Here is an 11,985-nt window from a genome sequence, read left to right as displayed (position 1 = left end):
ATTTCCAGAAATATCCATATTTCTAGTTTCCATTTTATTCATGAACATGTTTCATTAAAACGTTTTGAAGCTGGGTGATTTAGAACAAAGTAACAATCTGCTTATGTGAAGCTGCTGCTGTTGGTTTTGTATCGTGTTATAAAGTAACGTGCTGTGTGGCCTCCTACATGATTCAGCATTCCTACTGGACGAGCGCATTTCAAGTTCAAGGCGGTGTGAACATTCACAACTCCCTAATAAGCCCTTTCTGTCATGGTCCTGGGCCATGTTGGCCCAGTGTTCTTAGTTTTCTTGTATGTTTGTATTTTGTTCCTTGCTTAGGCCATGTTTTCTGAGTTGCCCTGTTGTGTTGTTCCCTAAGTGTTTTCCCTTCATGGCTTTTACCCCCTGTGTGCCCCTCTGTGTATCTGTGAGCCCTCGTCTCTCCTTATGTTTTATTCCATGTTTCCCCTGCCCATTATGTCTAAGTTCTCCCCGTGCTCTCTCTTCCCCCTGTGTGCCCTCTATGTATTTATGAGCCCTCGTCTCCCTTTGTGGTTGTTTCATGTTTCCCCAGCCCGTTATGTCTGTGTTTTCCCCGTGCTCTCTCTCCTCCTGTCTGAACCTCTGTGCACTTCCTGTTTACTTTGTGACTCTCACGCCTGTACATGTCATGTTCAGTTCACCCCGCCCTGTCTCGTTATGATTATCAGTGTCACCTGTGTTCCCCGTGTGTTCCCACTTTCCTCGTTAACCCTCTGTGTATTTCTGTCTGCGTCTCCCTCTGTTCAGCGTGACGTCGTCCCTCATGCCGTGTGTGGATCTCCCTGTGTCTCTCTGTGAGTTCTTAGTTTGTAGTTTTCCCAGTTTAGTTTTGTATTTCCTATGTTCTGCCTCTTCAGCAATAAAGCTGCCTTTTGAGTTTATTCCCTCGTGCCTGTGAGTCCTGCATTTTGGGTCCTACTCCTGCCTGCCGCACGGCGATTCATGACACTTTCAGCCTTTGTGTTTCAGGTTGAGGTGCAGTATCCGCTGGACTCATTGCTACAACAGGTAACTGTAGCGAACTAACACCAAGACTGCCACAGTGGAGGTAACCAAGAGGGTCGCTACTCGTTTGTAATTCTGTGCACCCACATGGGAATGTTACACTGTTAATGTGTCGCTGTGTGAAGAAAAGTCAAGGATCTGTTATCCTGCTTCTGATAGATCTGATGTTTGGTTACAAGTTTAATTTTGCTGCATTCGTTTTTCCAGTGTTAAAAAAGTTCCCGCTGTTTCCCAAGACTGAAATATTCACACAGGTGCTGAGACTTGTGTGATGTTTGTGTGATATGGCTAAGTTAGCTGTCAACACATTTCTGTAAAAAAAGAAGCTAAATAAAGTTCCATAAATGTTATATAATATTTGATATATTCAGTATATATTTTACCCAGCACAGAGTCTCACATTGTTGACTGGTTAACTACACTCACTTGGACATTTTTAAAATTCTTCAGCTACAAAGTGTTAAATAATAACAGAAGGCCTTGAATTTTTTTGTTTGTTTTGTTAAACATCAGGTGGCTATATGTTTATATATCTCAATGATTCATCCATAAGGAATAAGAATGAAAATATAAGAATTATTATTTGAGTAAAAAGTGGACAACTCGATGAGTAAATGTTATGGCCCGTCTAGGCGCAGACCACAACATAAGGGGTGATCCATCCCCGTCCAACCCCAAGCAGCACGTCACGCAATTAATACTTTGTGACAGTGATTTATTTACAATGAGGGAATTTAAAAACAAAGGAAGGGAGCGAACTATAACTTCGGGGTGAACCCAAGGCCAAAACAACAAACAACAGGTAGCCTATCTCAGGAGTACATAAAACTTACCTGTTCAAAAGAACTAAACCAAAAAACAATTACTTTCCTCCCTACCCGACAAAAACAGGCTCCTACATTAAACCAACACAGTTAAACAGTGAACACACGGTCTGCCGGCTGGGTGGGGCCGAGGATGAATGACCTGGCAGTCCCTGGCGATGTCTTCTCGTGCGCTGCCTCCCGGTCATTAGCCAATCGGTACGATCTGTCCACCAATCATGGAGGAGCACCTGCACACTCAGATTTACATAATAAAATTACGACAACAGTCATAACAGTAAAATATAGTTTAAAACACCAAATTCTTAATAAAACTTAGATATAGATATTTTTTAATCAAACTCGGGGCCACACACAAATACATCGCCCTTTCACCGAAACACACTGGTCTCAGTTAATGCTTCTGCAGAAATCATGAATCTGTTATGCGACCAGTATATGCTGCACGAACTGTGAGTTATTAATGTACAGCTAACATGTTAAAAATGAAGGGTGTCAAATAAAACTCTGCTGAAGGCCCCAGAAAGGTTATGTCCGGCCCTGCGGTGAACGAACAGCTTAAAATTCACGCTCATCGCATGAATGTTTAAGCTGTTTCACGTGTTTTCAAATATCTGCAAGTGGGAAAGCACGCATGTACTCATATACTTCATCTATATCTCTCACTTTTCTTTCTCACACTCACTCAGTCACTCATACGCATGCTATCAAACAGTCTGCATCAGATCAAAGCCAGTGCTGCCTGCGTACTCCTCCCCCCTCTGCGCCGAGCTCTGTGGGCTGTAAACACTATCCAAGCAAAGGCAGCCTTGAAGACACGAAGACAAGTAACTACCTGACACCTGACACTGACTTGAGAGCACTCACCGTGGTCTACCTGGGAATGAAATACTCACACACACACAGACAAAGCTACCTGAGCTCCTCGCAGCAAGAAGCATCCATTCAGGGGGGAGATCAGAGAAAGTAGCCGTGCAAACAGAGCCCCCCCCACTCCCACAAAACACACTCCATAACAGCACGCCTACTCACCCACATCCCTTCCCTTCCCCACCATACTCCTGCATACCAAACACCTACCAGTGCCTCTCCAATCTAAGCCACATACCGAAAGTTGATAGAAGTTTATGTGTGTGTGTGTGTGTCTGCACACTTGTATGTGCATTTAGAGATTCTTGTGTTCACAGTGCCTTTGTCTCTATGTGTGCCTGCCTGGGCTGTTCAGAGGCAGTTGAAGGCTAACTCAGGTATACTCAACGGAAGCAAGTGAGACGCTGTGGGTTACCGGTGGCGGCAACTTAAGTGTGTGCTGTCTTTTCATGTGAAACCACCTGAAAGCCAACCAAAGGTCCCTCTCCTTACCTTCACCCCCACCCCACCCACCCCGTTTCCCTTTCTTCCGCTCTCCATCTCACAGTACAAAGGGAAGAATGAAAAAGAACAGCAGAGGACGGTGGATGAGGTAAGGGGTCCAGGGTACACGGGTGGGGCAAGAGGCTGGAGAAAAGGGGCTGCTGTGAGTGGACAAACAGGGTGGTGGACTTATTTGTGTGTTTGTATGAGACAATAATAACCCTGTAGGGATGAACTCAGTCACTGAGTTCAGCGAAGCTTTATAAGAGCCTGGTGGGACAGGGTGTCGTTGCTGTAACGCACCTTCAGAACCATCCTTTACTTCCTCGTGACAACCTTTAGATCAAAAAGTCAGTGACACAATCTTTTTAAGATGTCCCTGCACATCTGTTTTGCATGGCTCCGTCCGCTCTGTGCCTTCATAACTAAACAGGTTATGCTCTCGGTTTAAACGTGTCGTGCTTTTTGTGCTTTTTTGCAGGTAAATAAGGTATTTGACTACAGATTCTTCCATATTTACAATTTGCGTGTTGTACTAAGGTTGACGTGTTTATATCACACGTTACACCAGTGTTAAAACTGTGTAAAATAGCTGCATTTGTGGCTTGCTGACAGTGAGAAAAATCTCCTTACCAAAAAATAAAAACAGGAAAAGTAGCAAAATGTTTTAGTGTGGCTTTAATATTTGTACCTAACTCGAGGGATAAAACCACATCGTGACTACGTATAACAACTTGGCAAAGAACCAATTTTAAATGATGTCATTAGGCCTGTCACAAAAACACCTCAGAGATGCATCTGGCTGTTCAGTTGATCCCTCTGCTGTTCACCAAAGCCTCATCAAAATGGTCTCGGTGGAAGGTGGATGTCAAGAAGCCATTTTTAAGCAGGGGAAATGGGGAGACAATGTTGAGGTATGCCAGACTACACAAGAACTGCACTGAAAATCAGTGGCCACGGGTCTTACGGAGCGATGAATCCGAATTTTAAAGTTCTGGTTCAAATCATGATCAAAGAGGTATAAGGATGAGTGTCTCCAGAGATCTATCATCGTTTGGGGCTGCATTCCTGACAGTGGATTTTGTCAAAATTGATGGAATTATAAGAACTATTAGATTCTGATCCACCATGAAATACCATATGGCAGAGTTTTTATTTTTCAGCATGACAGTGATCCCAAACACACTGCAGGAAAACCAGAACAATCATTGATTGGATTCCCCAAAGCCCAGACTTCAACATTTTGACAGAGACCAGAGCAAAAAGCAGCCAAGATCCAGAGATGAGCTGTGGATGTCCTCCAAGAATCCCTAAAGTTTATGTTTGCACATTTCAATTATGATATGAAGAAATGAGGGGTGCAGAGTACAGTTTGTTTGTAAAAACGACCCTGTTTTCCAAAAACATGATCTTGTTCTTAAGAGGACACGTACATTTAAAAGTGTTACACCCAAACACTTTGTTATGTCTCCCTTTGACTCGCTGTCGTACCAGGACAAAGCTTCTCAGGTGTTTGATCTCTGCTTCGCTTATTCTCTCTTCAGTGACAGTGTGATATACGAGGGTTAATATGGTGAAATGGGCTGACTGAAGCCTACAGGTCCACACATGCACGACGCTGCTCTCTGTTTGATGCTATTCTGAGCAATGCCACTGGCGCTGCAATCAGACCCATGTGTTTTTGAGTGAGTTTGTAGGCGTGTGTGTGTCTGACTCCTGCACCTGTAAATTTTATCTATAAAATGTTGATTGGCGTCAGAAAAAAGGGACTGCTGATGGTTCTGGCACGTCTGTGTGTGTTTATATTCGCAGCACTGTGTTTAATTGTGTGTGTTCATAGTCCTGAATGGACGTGTGAATCGTGAATGTTTGTGTTGCGTTTGTAGCCTTACCCAGTTTTGCGTGATAGTATCAGTCGTGTAGCTGTAGAGGGAGGCTGATATGGAATGTTAACAGTGACTCAAAGTGTTGGACTGTTTCCACAGAGTCTCATTCATGCAGAACTTTGATAGGACACGCAGGAGCGTCAACACATTTTAGGGAAAGATGAAGGGAGAGGGGCCCTATTATAATAGAATTCCAGTCATCTGCAGGGCGCAGATCATGTGAAAGATTATAGCTATTAAAACCAAAATTAGGCACCTGGGAGGTATGACGCTTATCATCGCTGAGAGCATGATTACCATCATCGTATTAAATCATGCAATTATGTTTTTGTTAGTGCTGCTGCGCGGGAGCCAGAGTGGATTTGGGGAATTGGCTGATAAAATGGCGCCATCTCCTGGTAAAGGACAGAAGAGCATCACTGCAGGTCAAGAGCTGCACAACCAGCTGATGGCGTCACACAAATGTTGAAGCACCCATAAAACTTATGTAACCGCAGTTATTAATGTAACAGAACATCACTTTGTGCTGCGCAATGTTATGACTTTGCATAACTGACTATTATATAATCAATTACTTTGTTATTATTCACAACAATTAACTTCATTATTTATTTATGTTTTTATTTATTTTACTTTGTGTATGTATTTATTCGTTATAGCATCATATGAACGTTAATTTTGGTTCCTACCTGATAGTGTTTATGGTGGGACTGATGAGAGTGTAACATCCTGAGTGTTTTGGTGTTTGTTATAGAGCGCAGGTGTCAAACATAAGGCCCGGGGCCACAGTTTGCCCAGTAAAGATTCCCATCTGGCCCACTGGATGCCTTTGCAAAAATGTGAGGGCACATTTCTCTCTCTCCTGGCCATCCACGCTAAACCAAAGTAATTAAGTAATCGAGAAAATGTAATATAGAAATTTCAGGTTTTTTACAAGAGTTCACCAGAAACAGTTTAAGCCCAGGAAGTCGTGCTAACAGATTTCTTTGATTTTTTGTACAGCTGCATTTCTTTAATATGCAGAAAAACTGAGACATACTGTTGCCCATGAAGATATCTCAGGGATTAAATGTGTAGGAAACGTCTCCACACTGACAGAAACGAGAGTTTCACTGGACTAAAGACTAAAGTGGGCTGTATGTGGGCCACCATTTAAAAGGAATCAGGATCTGAACTCACTTTAGTGCTAAAGATATTTGCTCTATAACCTTTCTAAAGGTTCCTCATGTTAGTCTCATTTTACTTTATTTTATTATTTACATCAGTACATGTGTCATTTAGCAGTTCCACAGCTGACAGGTGGGGAGGATGGGAGTGGTAAAGAGGGGGGAAAGAAAATGGGGAAAATATTAGAAAACATAAAAAATAAAAGGACAGCACACAAGTGGAAAAACATAATGTGTGTTGGGTTGTGTGCGTTTGGGTATCTGTAGAAGATACTTTTAAGAGAAACTGTTTCCTGCCCCATACCCACAGCTCAAAGAGAGCAGAGAGCAGTAACACAACAAGAAACTAGGGTTGCACTTAGTTTTAATGGTTTTGCTTCTGTTGGACACACTGGCCAGCAGGAGCTGAGTATGAATGGTTACAAATTAATTAATTACAGGCTCACTGAACTCCACTGGAAATGTTGTCAAAGAATTCACTGCTAGGTTTGAGAGTCAGCAGTGAGGATTTCGCGGACAGAACTAAGCCTCCAACATGCATGTTTAATGACACGATGCACTGACTTGTCATCAGAGATGGGCGCGTTACTGTAATCTGATTACTTTTTCAAGTAACAAGTAAAGTAAGGGATTACTATTGCAAAATGGTAATTAGATTACCGTTACTTTCCCGTAGGAACGCTGCGTTACTGCGTTACTAAAACCGTGATTTATTTTGCGAGAATGTCTCACGACAGTGACGTAAGCGAGTGCGACGTTCGTGGCAACAGCTGTGTGCAGATCAACAATGGATCACATCGATTGTGGGAGAGAGTATGAGCGTGCAGCGTTTAAAGCGTGGAAGTACTGACCTTACTTTGAGTTTGATTCCATAAAAAGTGACAAAAACATTAGCGTCCATCGTGCGTGGGAAGAAAACTTCTTTTTACACCAAAAAACCTCTAAACAAGCACCGAGTAGCTACGACGTAATGGGAAACTCACAGAGAAACTCGCGGATTCTTCCACTGACCGCGGCACACCTGCACCAGGGTAACCCTCCGCCTACCCCACTCCTGCTTTACAGGTGAAAATAGAGCAACAGGACCGCTGAGTCTTTGACTTTATTTATTTTCTGCTGTGTTTTACTTGCATCTATTTGAAAGACTGAGTGTAAACACAAAAAATATTTTATTTTATGTGCTGGAATGTGCAGAAAATAGGTTTAAATCTTAAACGAATTTCTTCCAGTCAGAGAATGTTGAATATAATTAAATTTTTGCTTGATGCATAAAGTTAAAAGATTAAAACTAATAAAACAAGTTAAAAAAAGAGACTTTTCCATTTGATTACATTTTGTATGATGGATTATGTAGAAAAAGTAGAATTGGGCTGAAAGATCTATCACTTTATCACCTCTTCAGGTTGTAAATCGTGTTTTTAAAAAGTAACTAAGTAACTAAGTAATTAATTACTTTTGAAAATAAGTAATCAGTAAAGTAACTGGATTACTTTTGGGGGGAAGTAATCAGTAATTAATTACTGATTACTTTTTTCAAGTAACTTGACCAACACTGCTTGTCATGAATAACAATGTGGACAGTGGAGCGCAAGCTCAAATACTTTTGATGGATCTGTAACACTGCGACAACACAGCAAAAGGTTTTCTAAAGTGCTTGTCGTCTCATATGGTTCATATGTACACAGCTGGTGGGATTTAAGCTGTTGCTGAAAACATGTACACGCAGCAAATATGGCATATACTGTCAACATGACATCTCTTATCAGCTCTTTGCTCAAATACCATCCAAATGCCGTCTTTCACGTATGGCGTGCTATTTACTTTACAGTTGCTATGAATCTCAAAGCTGCTTTGCAACACCTCCAGCCCAGTTTTTGTTATGCTTGAGTCTGAATCAGTGTTGTATCTGTGCCACTAATGTCTGTTCTTTTCTGTCTCACCCTCCATTTATGCACACAGAAGGGCAGGGATGTGCTTTCAGAACAGACACATAATTTTCTGTAGCTGGAAATACCAACCTTCGTTTAACTAAAGTGGTCCGTGATAAGTATGATAAATAAAGGATATCTGCTGCATACAGCAAGACGTCCAATTCCCTACATTCTTCCTAAAATGTACTTTCTCTTGTCAGAATCCTTTCACCCAGAGCTTTGGGAAATGGTTTTTCCTTTTTTGCTGAGGTTGCAACTGAATATGTAGCGTGATTGACCTTTTCTCTGGAAAACATCAAACGGTAGTGGTTATTATTTGAGGTAGAAGTTGACATTGGCTGTCTTTGATGGGAGAGCCCCATTCAAGTTCCAGATTGCGGCAGATGCACTTTAAGTTCTTCCTCATTGACGATCAATTTGTAATACTAATAAGTAACCACACGTCAAATAATTGTAAATAATCTTTACAGTCACAGAAATTCCACTCAGACGGGTTTAAAACTTCCAGAGGCTACACTGTCTTTGACTGAATTATTCTGTTACTGCACTTTCAGCAAATTCTGAAACCACAGGAGCTTGAAGTCTCATGCACTTCACAGCCCAAACTGCATGTCATTACTTCTGCTGACCGCAGATGAGAAGTGATAAATATCCAGGAGTAACTGTGACGATGACACTGTCTTCTCTGGAAAGAGGAAGCCATAATTGCATGATTTCTGAGTACAGTACATGCATGCTGACTCAATTATCCTGACTCCACTGGGCAGTCCTAAAGGTGCAGAAATCACAGCAGAAAAACCCAGCTGGATGTTGTTTCCATGGATTTAATCTTAATCGAATAAAAGTGTCGAGACTGTTGTTTCAACACGTCCCTTTTGGAAATTTTGGATTCTTTTCCAAGATGTAACTTGTGTTTTATTCCTCTTTCTTTATCTCGAGATGTTTTTTCTTTTAAGATTCTGCTGACTTGGTAGCGTTGCATAATTTGTGCAGATTTTTCACATGCATGCTTAACATGCTGCCACATACAAAGACAATGGATTCAGATCTGGTGACTAAAGTGTTCATTGAAGTGCACTGAGCTGTCACATTGTGAAACCAGTTTGAGAGGCTGGAAATAACCAGAAGATGGTAAATTATGGTCATAAAGAGAGTCATACGTTCACCTGTGACACTGAAACCATGATTGATTGGTAGTTATTAAAAGAGGGCCAAGAAAAAAAAATTCCCAACAGCATTAGCGCATGGACTTTGGACACACATCCTTCTGGTCCAGTGAAGAAGAAAGAAGGTAACAGGAGTGGTGGCAGTATGAGTAATTCTTCAAACACCTAACTCAGGATAAGCAGACTAGGAATTTGCAGGAATATCACGTTCTATACTTTCCTCCTAAGCCTGTGCTCACTTAGGAATAATCGGTTTAAAGCTAAAAAGGCTTTAAACCTGGAAAACAAACTACACCGAATATTTTTGATGTCACGTCATGATCTGAAGCCAAGGACTCACAAAAACATGGTATTAATGGTATTTAATATGAAACATCAGACGGCACCATATTTTGGAAGATGCATGCACAGTCTAAACATGGCAAGAGGCAGATGCTACATGTGATTCTTTTTGCAAATGAGGCGACAAGTTCAGGGAGGGAAAGAAAAGACAGCTATTGTTTCGCCTCCCCTGCCCTTGTGACAGCTGTGGAGGTGTGGGCCTCCTGCAGGAGAACACTGAGCACGGAGACAATATGAATGGCTTCGCCAAGTGTGAAGTGTGTGGGCTTTGCTCTGTGCAACAGGGGCTGCTTTCAGAATAGCTCATCAAACACCATCAGGCTCTTTATTGTGTTCTTTGGAACATTTTGTGTAGATGTTTTTCTTTATCTTCAGAGCGTGATAAAAACTTTTACGCTCCCGCTCTAGCTTTCTTTGCCCGTGCTTATCTGGCTGTGAAAGCAGATGATTTATGTACCGTCTTCACACTTGAGTTTATGTGTTATTGCGATAAGGCCGGTGGGGTTGTGTGCGTGTCTGTGTGATGGTTTATGAGTGTTTATTGAGACCGCAGATTGTCGGATGGCCTACTGGAGGACACAAACAATCTTCCGTGGGAATGCAAAGTTCCATGAGTTCCCAATCCCTCTCCTTATCTCCAGCGTTCCCACATGAGTAATGCATGTTGTCCTCTGCACCATCTGACCACCGCACTGCTGGTGACCATTTGCAAACTGCATGCGTTTAGTTGCGTGCTGCAAGGTGGTTATAATGAACTACATCTGGGCAAAACAATCGCAAGTGATTGTCAGAAACGTCTGAAATACATAAATAAAAAGCTTTTGTCTTTGTGTTAACCAAGAACGCAAGAGTGACAGACAACAGTGTGTGAAACGAATTGAAAGGTGGAGGAGGTGATGGTGTTGGGTGGGGTGTGTGTATGTGTGTGTGTGAGAGAGGAATCAACCTCAAGTTTTGCATACTTTCCAGTGTCTCTCATACACAGTTAGTATGTCAACACCATGGTGTCCACCTGCCTGCTCACCTGCCAGACTGTTCACTGGAATCACCTGGCTACACTCAGGGCCCTGCCCGTGGGTGTGAACACGAGGCAGAATTTAAAAAACAAACTGTTGCTCCCTAACTACAGATGACACAAATCATTATTAGGTAGACGTTTAGTCCGACACAAATGAAACCATTTAAATCAAACAATACGATTTTTGTGTTTATGCCTGTGAAGCAGCTAGATTTCAGTAAATAAATCGTGAGCATCTCTCATACTCAGCGCATGTTTATGTTTAGTGTTTGTTCACTGAAAGATTGCTACTGTGAAAAAAACACCCACTGTCACTAATGTCTTGGCACACACACACTTTTGGGTAGACGTTGGGGAAATTCCCAGTAACCTGCATGAGTAAAGGTGATTTGCGTATGCTCACTAATCTAAGGGGTTTGGCTGTAACTGTAAACCTATTACACCTGGACACACACACACACACACAGACACACAGACATGCACACAGCCCCTTTGCTTCAAGGCCTCGCACACTAATGGTCATTAAGTGGTTGAATGTGTGTTTGTGTGCGTGTGTGTATACACATGCATTCATAAGCCAGTTTTACAATTCACCTGCTATTCTTTGACCGTTAAACATCAAGTGACTCAGACGTAGTGCGGTTAGTTGATTAAATCGCTCGCGCACGCATGGACACCGTTACAAATGCACAGCAACGAAAGAAACAGGGAAATATATGAAAACGCATGTCAACAGCAGCAAAATGTCATCATCATCTTTTTGACTTCCAAGAAATTAGGAAAGTGGAGAAGATTATGTGCAGCAGATAAATCTAGTGATGGTTAACCTGCCTTCTTGAGATAGGAAAAAGTAATCAATTAAGTTTGTTTGGCCTCGAACACTTCTTGAAACGATTCCCTGATTAAAGCACGACTCCCCTGGATGTAAATTCTTGAGCACATTGATGGATTGCCACATCGTATTTAGCTTTCCCACTCCAGTTTCCTGTAACACATTTCAGGTCCAAAAACACAAATTGTAACACCTACATTTTCTAGTAAAGCAATAATTCTTAGATTTCACCCACCTGTGCAAGTGTGTGTGTGTGTGTGTGTGTGTGTGTGTGTGTGTGTGTGTGTGTGTGTGTGTGTGTGTTACTGAGTGCAAGGGTCCAATGTCTCTCTGGCCTTATCGCCTTGCCTGAATGCTCCAGGTGCAGACTGCCCTCTAAGAACCCTAACCGTCAGCTGTAACACTGAATGCTGAGGGTTTTTCCGAACACGTTTATCA

The sequence above is a fragment of the Astatotilapia calliptera genome, chromosome 20 (assembly GCF_964374335.1).
Source record: "Astatotilapia calliptera chromosome 20, fAstCal68.1, whole genome shotgun sequence".
Taxonomy (NCBI): domain Eukaryota; kingdom Metazoa; phylum Chordata; class Actinopteri; order Cichliformes; family Cichlidae; genus Astatotilapia; species Astatotilapia calliptera.
The sequence above is the reverse complement of the archived record's forward strand: the minus strand, read 5'-3'. Positions refer to the sequence as shown.